We start from the raw sequence: 17,389 nt of genomic DNA, 5'->3' as shown, positions 1-17,389 counted from the left end.
AGACGTGGTTTGGGTTTGAGTGAAATTCATGACAGATGTGAGATTGTTAATTAATGGTTCAACTTAAGGTGGCAACTTAATCAAACAACTGGGTGGATTGAGGCACCTGGGGAACCCAGTGTTGTCTGAAATTTTGTTTGGAAATCCCGGGGTACCCGTGTGATCTTCCTATGGACCGCCACCCAGGCTCAAAGGGAACTGAGATGATTCATGCTAGAAACTTCCGTGTGCAGCCACAAGCTATTATGGGCTCTAGCATAGTTGAGTAAGTTACGTGAAGCTCTTGAAGAGGTAGATCAGCAGGTAGTGGGTTTTGTAGGTTTGGTATGGTCTACCCGGAGTAGAGAGTTAACGTTTTTGAAAGACTGTGTCTCGGTCATCCGTTTCTCAAACACCATGTAGTGCGAGAATTCCAACGGAGACGATCGAGTCTTGTTGGGAAAAGTGCGCAAACCTTTGCAGAGTGTCCAATCTAATCATGGTTAGCCGTGTCCCCGATTATGGACAATTCTTGAGTATCTAGTACTTTGGTTATTACATGTATCTCACCATGTTTAATTAATACTATTGGGCTGTTAACCACTTTAATTGGGATTGAGTTGGGGGTACCTTCTCAATGATGTTTCAACCACCATGATAGTTAAATAAAAATCTATTCCTTTGTTGTATTGAAAAATTGGCTTTCGCAAAAAAACTATAACCATAGAGCTTTCCACCAGCCAAATATGCACGTAGTGATAGCATTATTCTGTTTCTGCTCTACTGTGTTATATTGCCAGCATATTCCATGTGCTGACCCGTTTTCGGGCTGCAACGTATTATGTTGCAGACTTTTCAGACGAGGAGTAAGGTTCGTTAGGTCGTTGTCGTGCAGCTCAGCTATGCCGTTGGAGTTGATGGACTCACCTTATCTTCCAAGCCTTCCGCTGTTATCGCATTAGATGGCCTTAAGCCATATTATTGTAATAAGTTCTCTTTGGAGACATTCGATGTAATAGTGTGTGATTGCTACTCTGTTATAAATCCTTCGAGTACTGTGTGTGTCAGCATTACCGATCCAGGGATGACACTAAAGCACAGAGATTTGACCATATGAGGTCGGGTCGCTACAACACTCTGCTGGATCGTGAGTTCGTGGGACGTCACCGAGCCGAACGTGTGCATATCGCGGAGGTGCCATACTTTCGGTACTAGGATCGGTCGATCGTGAGGACGTACGACTACATCAACCGCGTTGTCATAACGCTTCCTCTTACGGTCTACAAAGGTACATAGACAACACTCTCCCCTCTCGTTGCTATGCATCACCATGATCTTGTGTGTGCATAGGATTTTTTTGAAATTACTGCTTTCCCCAACAACGGCCATATAATTGTAACATGCCTCGCAGTAGCATCTCGAGACTAGGCTGATAGTTGTTCTGAGGGGAGAGAGTTTTTTTGGTAGGCTATCCGTGCATTTAGTTCCACAGGTGAGAACAGATGATCTGAGCTGGTTGTTCGGCGTTTGCTTACACATGGTGTCGGTATATCCACCTTTGTTACTAGACCGTGTGATGCTTGACACGGTTGCTGAAATTAAACTGCAGAGGTGACTAAAGAATCTTGGATCTAACGAAGCAGACTTGGATATTTTTCACTGGCACTTCTGAGCATACACCATTGGATAAGCGGGTTGGCTGGATATGAGGTCCTTATAAAAGACATTAGGCCTCTGAGTACATATCCATGTTGATCCATATGAAATCATGGTCTCAAGCTGACTTGAGTGTCCAGACCATGACGGTCGTGCAAGAATCTTCATACCTTTGTTGCCAGTTTAATTACTGGATTGTCATTATTTTCTTCGTGTGAATCACTTGCTAAAATAACTTGGCCACATATGTCCTTGGTCCTTCTTGCAATCATAGGTGTTGTTGGTGCAATAGTTTGGCATCATACCTTGGTCTTGTTCATGACCTGAGTCCTAATATACATGACATCTACTCATGGGCATGTAGTTGTACAATGCTTGTTATTGGGACCAATTATGCGCGATATGAGTGAATAATATCACCTGGTCAGGTGCGGGAGAATTGACGTTGGTAACCACTGTCAAGACTGTTGGTCCAGGGTGGTCTGCTTCATAACTTGTCGATTCTTGCATCACATGAGATGTATATTTGATTTCCTTCCTTTGGCATAGCTCATGGGGTTGTGGGATACTTACCTTCCTTTGGTAGATCCACCGGATCATAGTTGCATCCTCGTGTAAGTGACTTGCATGACTTGGGTTGCATATTCACCTTACATATGGAAGTATATGTAGCCGAACACTCGATTCTTGAGACAGGCATGTGTCTTGACTGATTTGTACTTTTGAGAAAACTGTTGCGAATCTAATGCTTGAGTTGCACTGTCATATATTTCCAACTCACTATGTAGTATCTTGTAGCAATGCTGATAATAGTGTGTAGTGTCGTACTGAAGAAGACTGAGTATCTTAGCTTGGAAGCTATCCGAGCATCTTGCTGAAGAAGGCTGAATATCTTATGATTGAAGCTTTGTTGTGGTAGCGTGTGGAGAAGGCTGCGTTTCATATCTGAGAAGGTTCTCCTCTTGTTGCTTGTTGAGAAAGATTCATTTCCTTATGCCGGAAGCTTTTGCCGAGGTATCTTTCGGTGGAAGACTGGATATCTTGGACAGGAAGCTATCCATATATCATAGTGAGGAATATTGAGGAGCCTTGCATCATAAGCTTCTCCCTGTAGCGTGTGGAAGAAGGTTGAGTTTCTTATACCAGAAGCTTCATACTGACATATGTGGATTGACCGCCATACACATACCCATAACATTTTTGCGGCTGGTTACTTGCATAAGAAGAATGGTCTAACTGTCTTCCTTGCTGATTACTGAACTCATAGCACATCCTGGCTTCCCTCCGGAGTATAGCATATTTCAAGTTTCATTCATAGCCGAATCAAACTTTATATATGAGCCATACCTTTGATTGAAAATATACCGTCGACCTTGCACTTTGCTTGTCTTCTTGCTGGTTTAATCATAACTACTTTAAAGGTTGCACAACTGATGCCGATTTGATGCTGACAGTCAATCTAGGATATCATTTGTATTCCGAGAAGATATTTCCAATAAAATACAGTCAACTGGGAGTGCCATATTGTTTAGATAAGCTTACAAGTATTTGAAATCCTTGCTTCTTCGAGTCCGATGGTGGTTGATGAGCAAATTTCATAAGGGGAAATAAGGTAACACCGAAGGTCCAAAAGAAGCAAAAGAAACAACTCACTTAAACAAAGGCACACAAAAGCATTCAAACTCACTCACAAGGAATGCCATATATTACTGCTGTTCACCATAATATGCATGCCTACTTAAGCACACAAATCATGCGAAAACTCCGCTACTACGACCTAACATGCTCTGACGGTGTGCATGAAGATGGATCACGTGTAGAGGGGTTGGTGTAAACATAGCTACACCAAGTGCTGGCTTGGCACAAGTGCCATCCTTGACTGGATCGGGGCGAAGACGTACTCGGTGATCATGTAGCGAGACACGAATGTCATGGCTACATCATCATCAAGAAGACGAAAGGGGACTGTACTCATCCAGGAATAGGTGATACTAGAAGCGTACGCGCGCTTTGCTGCGCTGTTTGGTTAAATTGCGTGTGGCTGGGTGGCATTATTTTGTTGATTGTTTTGTTTGTATGGTCTTGCAGTCGAGCCATTATAATAAATATATATAGTTTAGGGATGAGAATGACTCTCAAATATAGAGCATTTATCGTCTCCTGTTTTACATATTCAGCAGTGATGGCATTGCCACCAGAACTACAATGATCTCTCACTAATACATTCAGAATCCGAGCAAAGCTAATTGAGTCCAAAATGGATACATGTCCTGAGGAAAAAACAAAAATGCAATATGGCCAACAATCAAGTAAGATTCTAGCCTCAAGTGAATGGACAACACACTTTAGAAATAGTATGAAATGGCATCTGGAGCAGCATGCTGACATTGCAGATTTTTTATATAGTAGAACATCCACGGTAATAGTGAAAATCAAAGATCAGCTAACTTGATGATACTACGTACGATGATAGCAAATTCACAACATTATAGACAGTAATTCCGATGATGAAGTCCAGAATACTTCTAGGCAGACCCTGTTAGCAGCACAAGCAATTAGCATGAACATGACACAAAAGAATATGAAACCAAAAAAACTACCCAGTGCTTAGTAATGTTGACATTAAATATACTTGCATCTAGAACACCACCATTTTGTATCTTTGGTGATTGGTGCTTAGCAATATCTTAACAATTAGAGAAAAGTTCTCTCATCAGCATTTACAAATACAACACTGTCATCAAACAAAAAAATCGTTTAACTTGATATGAACCTCACTTTTAGGTAGTTTGGCTGCTTGATGCCCATGAACCTCACTTTTTCTCTATATGTCTCATGTATTTTATCATGTTATAAGCCGAGTGGGCAAGTCAGAACGATCTCTCGAGGCCTTTGTAGTTCTGTATATGATACCTCATTAAATTTTCTTAGTTTACCTTTGCATGCATTCAAAATCTATACAACCAGGGATATGAAAAACTGTCAAGTGCCATGAATAAGATCCAATCCTAAATTCTGTCATATAAAAATGCAGGACAATAAAGTATTTCACCTGCAGCTCGGAGAAGCCTTCAACACCCCTTTAGTTACCAAGATGACTTTTGAACAACGCCATGTCGCAGATTGGCACAAGAGGACAAACCGTTGAACATGAGCCATAGCTAAAAGAAGAAAATAGTTCAAATGACAACAACTTCTATAATATGTATTGAATCAATGGAACTTATAGGGCTCTAGCGACATGATTGTCACAATACCGTTGGCTCATGTTATAATCTTCATCCATCAAAGGAGCATAAGTTGTTAGGCCGCCTCCACAGCTGCAATCTGGTCGGCGAACACCTAAAGAAATGACAGCAGCGAGCCCATCTAGTAGATGTGCACTCTCTTCTACAATTCCATCCAATTCTAGATTTGCACCGTGTAGCTTGCTATTCATGTGCCAGAGCCATCAGTTGGCCGCGAGATCTTATGGGTTTCACATCTAGCCTAACCCCAACTTGTTTGGGACTAAAGGCTTTGTTGTTGTAGGCTGCCCCAACACCACCAATTGGAGATCCAACACCATCTTCCCATGTTTAAGACAAATGCACAGTCCAAAGTTGGTGGTTGGGTGTGCCACATATGGAGTTGTCAGACATCAAGTGGAACATTCAATAAAAGAAACACAAATCCATTAGCTGAATATATAAGCCTACACTTTAGCTCTGCAGTAACTTCTTTCAGAAGTTCCCACACTATATATTCACATGTTGCCAGTTTTCATGTATCGTGAAACATAGTACAACGCAATTTCTAAGCATTGTGAAATTTAACATAATAATGATTAGCGACAGTAATCTTGCATTTCTTTATTTCCTTAGCTAGCCCATGATTCCTTAAACTGGAAAACTTGTTGTCTAGATAACTAAAAGTGTTTGGAAGGTAAACTTGACTTCTAGTATTAAGCTAATAAAATTGTAGAAATTCGGATTAGTTTATACCTCCCATGGAAAATGTTGGCAATATGACCTTCAAATTACAAGTCAAATTTTAGCATTATTTTACCTTTACTTATCCACAAAGGAGAAATTTAATTTGACAATGTGAAACTAGTATTCTATAGGCTAGAGGATTCATGGTAACTAAACAACATAACCAGCAATCACTAACTCTAGGAGACAAAATTCCCTTTCAAGATCTCCTAAAAATAACCTTTGCCTAAATTCAGAGGACAATTAAAAAACATCCTGCCATCCACTACCAATTGTTACAAATTTACGGGAGGTAATACAATATAAGATAAAGAATTTTCATAAAATTCAACAAAGATTGGGAGAGAGAAGATATAACTTCATGTTCTGCTGGTGACAATTTGTGGTATACCGGACGAAATAGAATTTCTATTTATTTGTCATATTCCATTGCTACATAGTGAAATGTTGCCAATTCAATTGCATAAGTACAGTCAAAGAACAATTTGTAATAAATAAAGTACTACTTGGTTGGAGTTTTGATAATCGTGGGCTTACCCATGGTACATATGCATCAAATCCCAAAACCCAAATAGATAAGCACCTGCAGAGGTATTAATCCTTTTCTTTTGGTGGTAACACTCAACGACGTCACTATGCTCGAAAAGAGCAAGCACATCCACACACACACACACACGTCACCATCGCCACCATGAGCGACAGGATCAGGCGCAACAACCCGTGCCTCGGCGTAGCCACCATGAGCGAAAAGACCAGGCACACCCACCCACGCCTTAGCCTCAACATCGCCACCATGGGACACACCAGCAGAACCATCCACCAATGCGGCGGCTGCAAGAAAAGCAACCAAGCTAACGGACACAACCCTACAAAAAGGGAAAAACATAGACACACCTAGTCCAGCAAGAAACATGCATACCAGCATGGTTGGCGGCTTGGCGCCCTGATGACAACTACCCGGCTGACGATAATCCATGGCTTGTGAGCTTCTATAATAAGTTGCAGTTTCAGACAATGTGGATTTCCTGCATTAAAGGAAAGGAAGCTAAAGATTTTCTTGGCAGGAAGAAGTATTTCCGCAAAACAAAATTTCTATTGGTGATGTACTAAATAAGCATCTGAAGATCATACATTTGGTTTCTAAAAAACTGACAGGAAAGAAAAGGAAAGGGTAGTTAAGCAAAAATTCTAGTTATGTGCACATGGGGATGCAGTGGGCTGCAACCATGGCCGGCACTTGCTTGTTTAGGAGTGTAGTGTTATGGACGTATGGTAGTTTAGTACTTCATTGCAGCCAGCCTGTCAGGAAGAAGCCACTGCTATATGTCACTATGCTTCACTTCTTTTATTCTTTTATTATAGTTAGTAACCAGGCGATGATCCAACATAAGTAAACAAGTGGAGACAAAATAATGAAGTTCTTTGTTATCTACACTCAATAGATAATAATTGAAATGTCACACAATAAAACTTGTTGAATGAAGAATGCAACCTCAAGGGACAGAACAGAGATAAATCAAGGGAAGGTATTCGTTCTTACTTCTTTCAATAAGTATGAGTTGGATCATCCTAGATACTCAAAATCAGAATCTAAAACGTTAGGCACAACATGAACGATGCAATCATGCAACTAGCATTATGTGATTTTATCCATCCATGCCAAATAATACACGGGAGAGTTGGAATTATGTTTTTCTAGCATATGGAGTAATCCTCTACCTTCAGATGAACACTTATGAGCTAAGAGATGACACAACATACACTGCCAAATGATGTTAGTCCACAAGCAGTAGTGAAGCACGCAAACTTCCAAACTGAAAATTGTTCAGGGAGGTCATGAGTACACACAAAAGTGGATGGAGATTTATTTACCTCCTTAAGAAGCATATACAACAATTCCATGCGCGCACTACAAATCTATAACACGTCGAATTATGGTCTACTTCTTCAAATCCGAATCAATGCCAGAATGAGCAAGGTTAAATGATATGGCAGACGCTAACCTTGTTGACCATTGCAGCGAGCGCACTGCCGCAGTGCGTCCTCCTCGGCAGCGTGGGGGCACGGCTAGGGCCATGGAAACTTGTGTTGTCTCCTTTACAGGCTCCTAGCATCGCTGCCGCTCGGCCATTGCCTCACCGTGGAGAGAGATGGGTCAGGTGGCGCGGTAGTGGGTTAGTGGCGGTGCACAGGAGGTGAAGGAGGAATCCTTTCCTGACGCCGAGGCGAGACGAACAAGTGTCGCATGGAACAAATCCCCTAGCACCGACCCGCAGAGGCGCGACTCAGCGACGACACAACGGGGCAGAGGAGCAAAGATGGGTGGGGACCTGGGGTGCGATGCAGCATCGCAGAGGAGGCGGGTGTGAGGGCGGAGGCGGCGACACGACGGAAGGCGAAGGCTGAGCAGATCAAGCTAGGATGGACTGAGGGATCAGGGGCGCTTATCTCTGCTGATGGCGGACACCCGCGGCGTTAGGCAGAAGAGGATCAGGATTAGGGGAAGGAGCCGATAGGTTGGAGAGATCAGCGAACTGACGTGTATGGTCAAACCAACTCTGTCTATGATTTATTCCCTTACAGATGGGGCCTGGAGCGCCGCCTAAAGCCTCGATCAACCGCAGGGCAGTAAATCGTGGGAGCTTAGTAACTCTAATGATGATAGAATAGCGGTGGAAAGCTGGGTCTGCTGGCATTGCCCTTTTCTGATAATGAAAATCATTAAGGGTTGCCAAAGTGGCAAGAGGAAAGGCACGTTCCAGGATATAAGGATGTCTACCACCAAAAAGATAGGCGTGGCTGAAAGAAAGATATTGGCGTGTGATACGTCTCCAACGTATTTATAATTTTTGATTGTTTCATGCTATTATATTATCTGTTTTGGATGTTCTATATGCATTAATATGCTATTTTATATTAATTTTGGGACTAACCGATTAACCTAAAGCCCAGTGCCAGTTCCTGTTTTTTCCTTGTTTTAGAGTTTCGCGGAAAAGGAATACCAAACGGAGTCCAAACGGAATAAAACTTTTGCGATGATTTTTCTTGGACCAGGAGACATCCAGAGGACTTGGAGTACATGTTAGGAAAGCCATGAGGCACCCACAAGGACGGAGGGCGCGCCCAGGGGGTAGGGCGCGCCCCCGACCCTTGTGGGCCCCTCATGACTCCACCGACCTATTTCTTCCTCCTATATATATTCTCAAATACCCCAAAACCTTCTAATGGAGCCTCAAAACCACTTTTCCACAGCTGCAACCTTCTGTACCCGTGAGATCTCATCTAGAGGCCTTTTCCGGCGTCCTGCCGGAGGGTTATTCGATCAAGAAGGGCTTCTATATCAACACCATTTCCTCTCCGATGAAGCGTGAGCAGTTTACCACAGACCTACGGGTCCATAACTAGTAGCTAGATGGCTTCTTTTCTCTCTTTGATTCTCAATACCATGTTCTCCTTGATGTTCTTGGAGATCTATTCGATGTAATACTTCTTTTGCGGTGTGTTTGCCGAGATCCGATGAATTGTGGATTTATGATCAACTTATCTATGCATATTATTTGAATCTCCTCTTAATTCTTATATGCATGATTTGATATCTTTGCAAGTCTCTTCGAACTATCGATTTGGTTTGGCCAACTAGATTGGTTTTATTGCAATGGGAGAAGTGCTTAGCTTTGGGTTCAATCTTGCGGTGCTCGATCCTAGTGACAGAAGGGGAACCGACACGTATTGTATTGTTGCCATCGAGGATAACAAGATGGGGGTTTCATCATATTGCTTGAGTTTATCCCGCTACATCATGTCATCTTACTTAATGCGTCACTCTCTTCTTATGAACTTAATACTCTAGCTGCAGGGAGGAGTCGATCGATGTGTGGAGTAATAGTAGTAGATGCAGAATCATTTCGGTCTACTTGACACAGACGTGATGCCTATATTCATGATAATTGCCTTAGATATCGTCATAACTTTGCGCTTTCTATCAATTGCTCGGCAATAATTTGTTCACCCACCGTAATATTTTCTATCTTGAGAGAAGCCTCTAGTGAAACCTATGGCCCCGGGTCCATTTTCCATCATATAATCTTCTACTTTCCATCATATATGTTTCCGATCTACAATTTTAGTTTCCTATTTACTTTCTTTGCAATCTTGTACTCTCCGATCTATAAACCAAAAATACCAAAAATATTACTTTACCGTTTATTCATCTATATCAAATCTCACTTTGCAAATAACCGTCAAGGGATTGAGAACCCCTTTATCGCGTTGGGTGCAAGTTGGTGTTTGTTTGTGCAGGTATTCAATGGCTTGTGCATTGTCTCCTACTGGATTGATACCTTGGTTCTCAAAATCTAAGGGAAATACTTACTCTACTTTGCTGCATCACCCTTTCCTCTTCAAGGGAAAAACCAACGCAAGCTCAAGAGGTAGCAGGAAGGATTTCTAGCACCGTTGTCGGGGAGATCTACGCCAAGCTGAGACATACCAAGTACCCATCATAAACTCTCATCCCTTGCATTACATAATTCGCCATTCACCTCTCGTTTTACTCTCACCCACTTCTAAAATGATTTTCGAAAAGATTTTCCTTTTCTTCGCCTCTCTTCTGTTCATCTTATCCACTTGCTTTTTCTGTGCTTGTGTGTTGGATTGCTTGCTTTGTCACGATGGCTCAAGATAATGCCAAATTGTGTGACTTTTCCAATACCAACAACAATGATTTTATTAGTACTCCGATTGCTCCCGCTACTAATGCAGAATCTTGTGAAATTATTGCCGCTTTGCTGAATCTTATTATGAAAGATCAATTTTCCGACCTTCCAAGTGAAGATGCAACATCCCCTCTAAACAATTTCATTGATTTGTGTGATATGCAAAAAGTTGTGGATAATGATATTGTTAAATTGAAGCTATTTCCATTCTCACTTCGAGATCATGCTAAAACTTGGTTTTCATCTTTGCCTAAAAATAGTATTGATTCATGTAATAAGTGTAAAGATGCTTTTATTTCCAAGTAATTTCCTCCCGCTAAGATCATCTCCCTTAGGAACGATATTATGAATTTTAAGCAATTTGATCATGAACATGTTGCACAATCTTAGGAGATGATGAAATTGATGATACGAAATTGCCCTACTCATGGTTTGAATTTGTGGATGATTATGCAAAACTTTTATGCTGGCTTGAATTTTGCTTCTATAAATCTTTTAGATTCGGCCGCGGGAGGTACTTTTATGGAAATTACTTTAGGAGAGGCTACTAAACTACTAGATAATAGTATGGTTAATTATTCTCAATGGCATACCGAAAGATCTTCCACTAGTAACAAAGTGCATGCGATTGAAGAGATTAATGTTTTGAGTGGAAAGATGGATGAGCTTATGAAATTATTTGCTAGTAAGAGTGCTCCTACTGATCCTAATCATATGCATTTGTCCACTTTGATTGAAAATAATAATGAATCTATGGATGTGAATATTGTTGGTAGGAACAATTTTGGTAATAATGCGTATAGAGGTAATTCTAATCCTAGGCCATTTCCTAGTAATTCCTCTAATAATTATGGTAATTCCTATAACAATTCTTATGGAAATTATAATAAGATGCCCTCTGATTTTGAGAATAGTGTTAAAGAATTTATGAGTTCGCAAAAGAATTTCAATGCTTTGATTGAAGAAAAATTGCTTAAGATTGATGATTTGGCTAGGAACGTGAATAGAATTTCTCTTGATGTTGATTCTTTGAAACTCAGATCTATTCACCTAAGCGTGATATCAATGAGTCTCTCAAAGCCATGAGAATTTCCATTGATGAGTGCAAATAAAGAACTGCTTAGATGCGTGCTAAAAAGATTGGTTAATAAAATCGTGTTCTTCTAGTTTTCGTGAAAATAATGATGAAGATCTTAAAGTGATTGATGTGAATCCTATTGAATCTTTGTTTTCCAATATAAATCTTGATAAAGATGGGACTGCAGATGAGTCAACTTTTGTTAAAAGGTGTCCCAATGATTTAGAGTTTTTAGATCCCGATGCTAAAATTGATAAAAGTGGGATTGGAGAGGTCAAAACTTTAAGTAGCAATGAACCCACTCTTTTGGATTTAAAGAAATTTAATTATCATAATTGTTCTTTAATAGATTGTATTTCCTTATTTCAATCCATGTTGAATTCTCCTCATGCTTATAATCAAAACAAAGCTTTTACTAAACATATCGTTGATGCTATGATGAAATATTTTGAAGAAAAGCTTGAATTGGAAGTTTCTATTCCTAGAAAACTTTATGATGAGTGGGAACCTACTATTAAGATTAAGATTAAAGATTATGAATTCCATGCTTTGTGTGATTTGGGTGCTAGTCTTTCCACGATTCCAAAACACTTTATTTGATGTGTTAGCTTTTTGTGAATTTGATGATTGTTCCTTAAATTTGCATCTTGCATATTCCACTATTAATAAACCTATGGGAAGAATTAATGATGTTTTTATTGTTGAAAATAGGAATTATGTGCCCGTAGATTTCATTGTTCTTGATATAGATTGCAATCCTACATGTCCTATTATTCTTGGTAGACCTTTCCTTAGAACGATTGGTGCAATTATTGATATGAAAGAAGGATACATTAGATTTTAATTTCCGTTAAGGAAAGGCATGGAACACTTTCCTAGAAAGCAAATTAAATTGCCTGATGAATCTATTATGAGAGCCACTTATGGATTGCATTCCAAAGATGATAATACTTAGATCTATCCATGTTTTATGCCTAGCTAGGGGTGTTAAACAATAGCACTTGCCGGGAGGCAACCCAATTTTCTTTTTCTTTTTTCTTTTTAGGTCCTGTTTTGCTTTAAATAATTCATTTAGCCTCTGGTTAGATGTGGTTTTTATGTTTTAATTAGTGTTTTTGCCAAGTAAGACCTTTGGGATAGCATATGGTGATAGTTGATTTGATCTTGCTGAAAAACAGAAACTTTTGCGCCGAGTGACATAATTGATCTGAGCTGCTGGAACGTGATAAATTCTTTAATTTTGTACACAATATTAATAAACAAAAATTTTAGGTCGTCCATAGTTTTCAGGATTTTTGGAGTTATAGAAGTATAGGGGGATTACAGAATACTACAAATTGTTCTGTTTTTGACAGATTCTGTTTTTCGCGTGTTGTTTGCTTATTTTGATGCATTTATGACTAGTATCGAGGGGTATGAACCATGGAAAAGTTGGAATACAGTAGATATTACACCAATATAAATAAAGAATGAGTTCACAACTGTACAAAAAGTGGTGATTTATTTTCTTATACTAACGGAGCTTACGAGATTTTCTATTGAGTTTTGTGTTGTGAAGTTTTCAAATTTTGGGTAAGGATTTCATGGACTATGGAATAAGGAGTGGCAAGAGCCTAAGCTTGGGGATGCTCAAGGCACTGCAAGGTAATATTCAAGGACAACCAAGAGCCTAAGCTTGGGGATGCCCCGGAAGGCATCCCCTCTTTCGTCTTCGTCTATCGGTAACTTTACTTCACTACAAAAAAAAGACACTTCCGTGATGATACATGTTTCTCACAGTAGGTCACGTTTTCTGTCATGCATGTACATCCATGATGATTTTATGACAGAATCAAGATAGTCATACCTGTGCTGTCGTAGAAGTGTTCCATGACATTATGAAAATTATCATCACGCAAGTGTCCACTTCCATGACGATAAAACGCGCGTCATAGAAGTGCTTTCGTCAAGGGTGACCGACACGTGGCATCGACCGTAACGGCTCGCCGTTAAGCTATTGGGTCCGATTTTGGATCTGATAACCCATTAACAGACCGGACCAATGGGGATTTTCCACGTGTAAATTCTCATTGGCCGGAGGAAACACGTGTTGGCTCACCGCTGGGACAGATCTCATCCACTCATTAGACAGGAGGCGCCTATGATACATCGACACGTGGCACGGCCCAACAGAGGCCCATTCCGGTGAAAAGGCCAGGCCTGCCAAAATAAGCGGGCCGACCCATTAGCGGCCTACTTGAGTCAGGCCCATTACAAGTACGGCCCATGAAAGGCCCATTCTAGATTCGACAATTTCCAGCCCATCATCAGTTAAGCCCATTAACGGCCCACTATGTTTTTGGGCCCAATTGCGGCCCGAGCTTCTTTCGGCCTGTTAGCAGCCCATCGTCCGTTCCAACCCATTAATGACTCGGAACATCTTTCGGCCTTTTCTTAGCCCATTCTGCAGTTGGGCCAATTCTAGCCCGCTGTGACTTTAGGCCTGTCCTCAGCCCATTCGGTAAATGGGCCAACTCTTAGCCCATTTTGTCTCTCGGCCTGTTAAGGGCCCGCACAACAGTTGGGACTTTGACTTTAGGTCCATTAGGGCCCATGTTCTGCAGGGCATCATTTCAGCCCAACACGACTTTCGGCCTGTTAAAAGCCTAGTTTGCAAATTGGGCCTCCTCTGGCCCATAACACTTTTGGCCTCTTACTGGCCCATAAAGTAAAAGGGCCAAGACAAAATTGACATTTATTTGGGCCTACTAAAGGCCCACATGCCATTTCCATGTATACGACCCTATCGAGCTTTAGGCCTGTTGACGGCCTGCTAAGAGCCGTTTTTACGGTGGGCCCATTTGGGATCCACTTAATATTATTTTGACCAGCCCAATTAAGGAACACTTTGACTGCACATGTTTGTTCATTTGTATGGCGTCCAGGAAATGTTTGGGCGTGTTGGCCCCCGTTTCAACGATATAGCATATTCAAGAATTATCCTACTCTATACTATCGCCTCTAAAAACATACACTATACAATAAAAAGCATAGAAACATAGAATAATCGTACACTATACAATAAAGAAATTATAGCTGAATATACCCATTGGGCATTATAGTTCGACACCAGTGATTATAAAGCATACACAAACAACAAATTACATACACTGGACAAATAAATCTCATACATCATGGACACGCATCAACATAACTTACCATTTGAACTATAATCTCTTCAGAAAAAAGGATTGGCCGGATTCAGATAGCACAAATTTCAGTCTGCAAAATCTCCAATTCCTTCGTGGTTACCTCAGTGTCTTGTTTCATTTTTTGACTCCTTCATCTAATACATGCATGTACAGTCTCAACTTGTTGATTGTATGTTGAGAATCATGTACACATTGTCTTGCCACCTCTAGTTGATGCTCGAGAACATCAGCACATTCCAATTCCAATCCATAATCATTCAGTAGCGGACATGCCGCACTGCTCATAGATCTTTGTGTTGATGTCACTTCATCGTGAAATATTTCTGTAAGTACACATGACTAGGGCAAAAATATAGTTACAATAGTGAAGCGAGCAAGACATACTATTTTGTACATGGCAAAATAGGACTAACAATAATGTTACACGTCATGAAGCATAAGCAGGTGATATTTTAAAAATTATAAAAAAGGTAGTCTGTGCAGCCTGCATACAGAAATCTCTCTTAGCTCACCAGAGGAGCACGATGTTGGGGCCCAATCCGAAACACAGACAAGTTACAAATTTAGACAACATGTTGCGTATAAGTAAGCAAGCAGTTGGCCATTCTGTAGCTCAATTAAAGTCTTAGGGAGCATAATGAATAGCAGAGGGATTCATATAAACCTACTACAACAAGCAAAACTATGCAATCATTAGCCTAGTATAAACTAGATTGTGAGCCTCATGCAATAATAGTTGGTTAATAGACTTCAAAGCTTCAGGCACACTTCGCCAGAGTAACTAAATGGTAAGGCCTTTAATTATGTCAACTAATAGTTATACAAGTACCCAACATCAGGCATCATTGTTTGGGCATCTCATTAACTAAGGACAAATAAAGCAATTGAAAAGAGCAAATTAACTATGCTTGAAACAAACAAGGAATTGAGTTGTTGAGTTGGATAAAGTGACTTACCTTAACTGGTTGAACAGGCTTAGTGCAGCTCCTACTTCTCTTGCAAGGCTCCTTCCTAACATTTTGTACATGGAAATCCTCAATCTTATCTTCATTGCACCCCCTCTGCAAGGTGACACAAACTAGTTACTCGTCTCCTTGGAAGATAAATATGCATACTTTCCAGTCTATGAACAACACAAAAGGATGAGATTATAACAAAACAATACCACATAATGAAACATGCCACATCTCTTACACTTGCACACAATGAAATGAGCATTTACTATGTTTGCACTATGTAAAAACTAGGCATACCTTCGAACTGGATCTCCAGGTATTCTTGGAGAGCCTACTTTAGTGTACAGCCAAACCTTTATGTCACCTATGAGTTAGACAAGGCCCCACTACAGCAGCCCTTAGTGTTTAAATCGTTGACAAGCTCTGTTAGAGTGTTAGTTCAAGAACAACAAGTAATCAAAGCAAACAGTGCTAGTATGGCTGGCTGATGCAAACAACAATTGAACATATGTGTGAGAAAATCTTACATATCAAGAAAAGAAGCAAAGAAGGAGGCTTAAAGACCATCACTTGACTGACCAAATGTAAGGGGCATTTAAACATCATGTGCAACGTATGAACTAACATAAGCATTGCATATTCCATATTCTACAATGGAATGCACATGTATTAGGTTATGCCATATATGATGATGCATAAATCTACACTATAGCAGGCATGAGTGATTCATCATTGCATGCACAATTGAATTGGAGGTTAAGGGCCAGTTCGATTCCGCCTTTTCAGGGCTTATTGTCAAAATAAGCCATAAAAGATGTAAAGAAGTCATTTTTGAGTTATGGGCTTGGGATTAACTTATTTTGCTTTGGAGGGGGGTGTTTCGGGTAGAAGCTCACAAAAAATTAAAGGGAAGGGGAATAGTGAAATGACTCTGTTGTCTGCCTATATTACACTTAAAATGCAACTGCTCACTCCCGCGTCACACCTGACCCTCAAGTAAAAACAAACACGCAAGCGTTCATTGCCCTGCCCGCTTGCATCTCCACTCCCCTTTCCCTCTACCTCGATCCCCTGCCTGCAGCCCTAGGGTTCCTCAAGTGAGCCGCCGCCTCTGGTCCCATCTGGCCTGGTCCTCGACGATGCTCTTTCCAGCTAGGCTACATGGCCTGCAGGTAGGGGCAAATCTCCCTGGCTTCTCCTCCCTCTAGCGCCGCCCCTCATGCTCATGGTCTCCAGTAGCTGCTCCATGGTGGTCCGTCCAACGCACTACTCTGGCGGGCGCCGCACAACTATGGCTGATGCCACACTGCAGCAAAAGGCACGTTATTCCCCCTCCCCTCCTCCCAGGCCATGGCCTTGAGGTGCTGTTGAAGGATGAGCTCATCCAACAAGGTGAGGATATCCTCTGATTTTTTGCCAAATTTTCATTCTGATCCACTATACGATGAATTTCTATGAGTTGCTTCTGCTGCTGCTATATGATGCATTGCTATGAGCTGCTCCTGCTGCTACTATATAATGAATTGCTATGAGCTGCTGCTGCTATATGATGAATTGCTATGAGCTGCTGCTGCTATATGATGAGTTGCTATAAGCTGCTCCTGCTACTGATGTATGATGAACAGCTATGAGCTGCTCCTGCTGCTGCTATATGATGAATTGCTATGAGCTGCTCCTGCTGCTGCTATATGATGAATTGCTATGAGCTGCTGCTGGTATATGATGAATTGCACACTGCTACTGCTGCTGCTGTATGATGAGTTGCTATGAGCTGCTGCTGCTATATGATGCTTTCAGGTGTTGCTATTATATGATAATAACCAGCCACATGGAGCATCGA

At 40.9% G+C, this 17,389-nt stretch overlaps 1 long non-coding RNA gene across 5 annotated transcripts; it reads right to left on the bottom strand.

Annotated features, from left to right (window-relative positions):
• Positions 1 to 3,764: 3,764 nt before the first annotated feature.
• LOC119268109 lies at positions 3,765 to 8,138 on the bottom strand. 5 transcript variants are annotated; one of them, XR_005132912.1, is made up of 6 exons: positions 7,613 to 8,138; positions 7,482 to 7,526; positions 6,529 to 6,634; positions 4,893 to 6,440; positions 4,688 to 4,796; positions 3,765 to 4,171 (listed from the first exon to the last, which is right to left on the bottom strand). It is a non-coding gene; the product is annotated as an uncharacterized LOC119268109 (long non-coding RNA). The 5 variants fall into 5 exon arrangements; XR_005132914.1 differs by lacking the exon at positions 7,482 to 7,526 and adding an exon at positions 7,329 to 7,423; XR_005132913.1 differs by lacking the exon at positions 7,482 to 7,526 and adding an exon at positions 7,371 to 7,423.
• Between the last annotated feature and the right edge of the window lie 9,251 nt (positions 8,139 to 17,389).

This window comes from Triticum dicoccoides, chromosome 3A (genome assembly GCF_002162155.2).
Source record: "Triticum dicoccoides isolate Atlit2015 ecotype Zavitan chromosome 3A, WEW_v2.0, whole genome shotgun sequence".
Classification (NCBI taxonomy): Eukaryota; Viridiplantae; Streptophyta; class Magnoliopsida; order Poales; family Poaceae; genus Triticum; species Triticum dicoccoides.
This window is presented reverse-complemented; position numbering and strand designations above follow the sequence as displayed.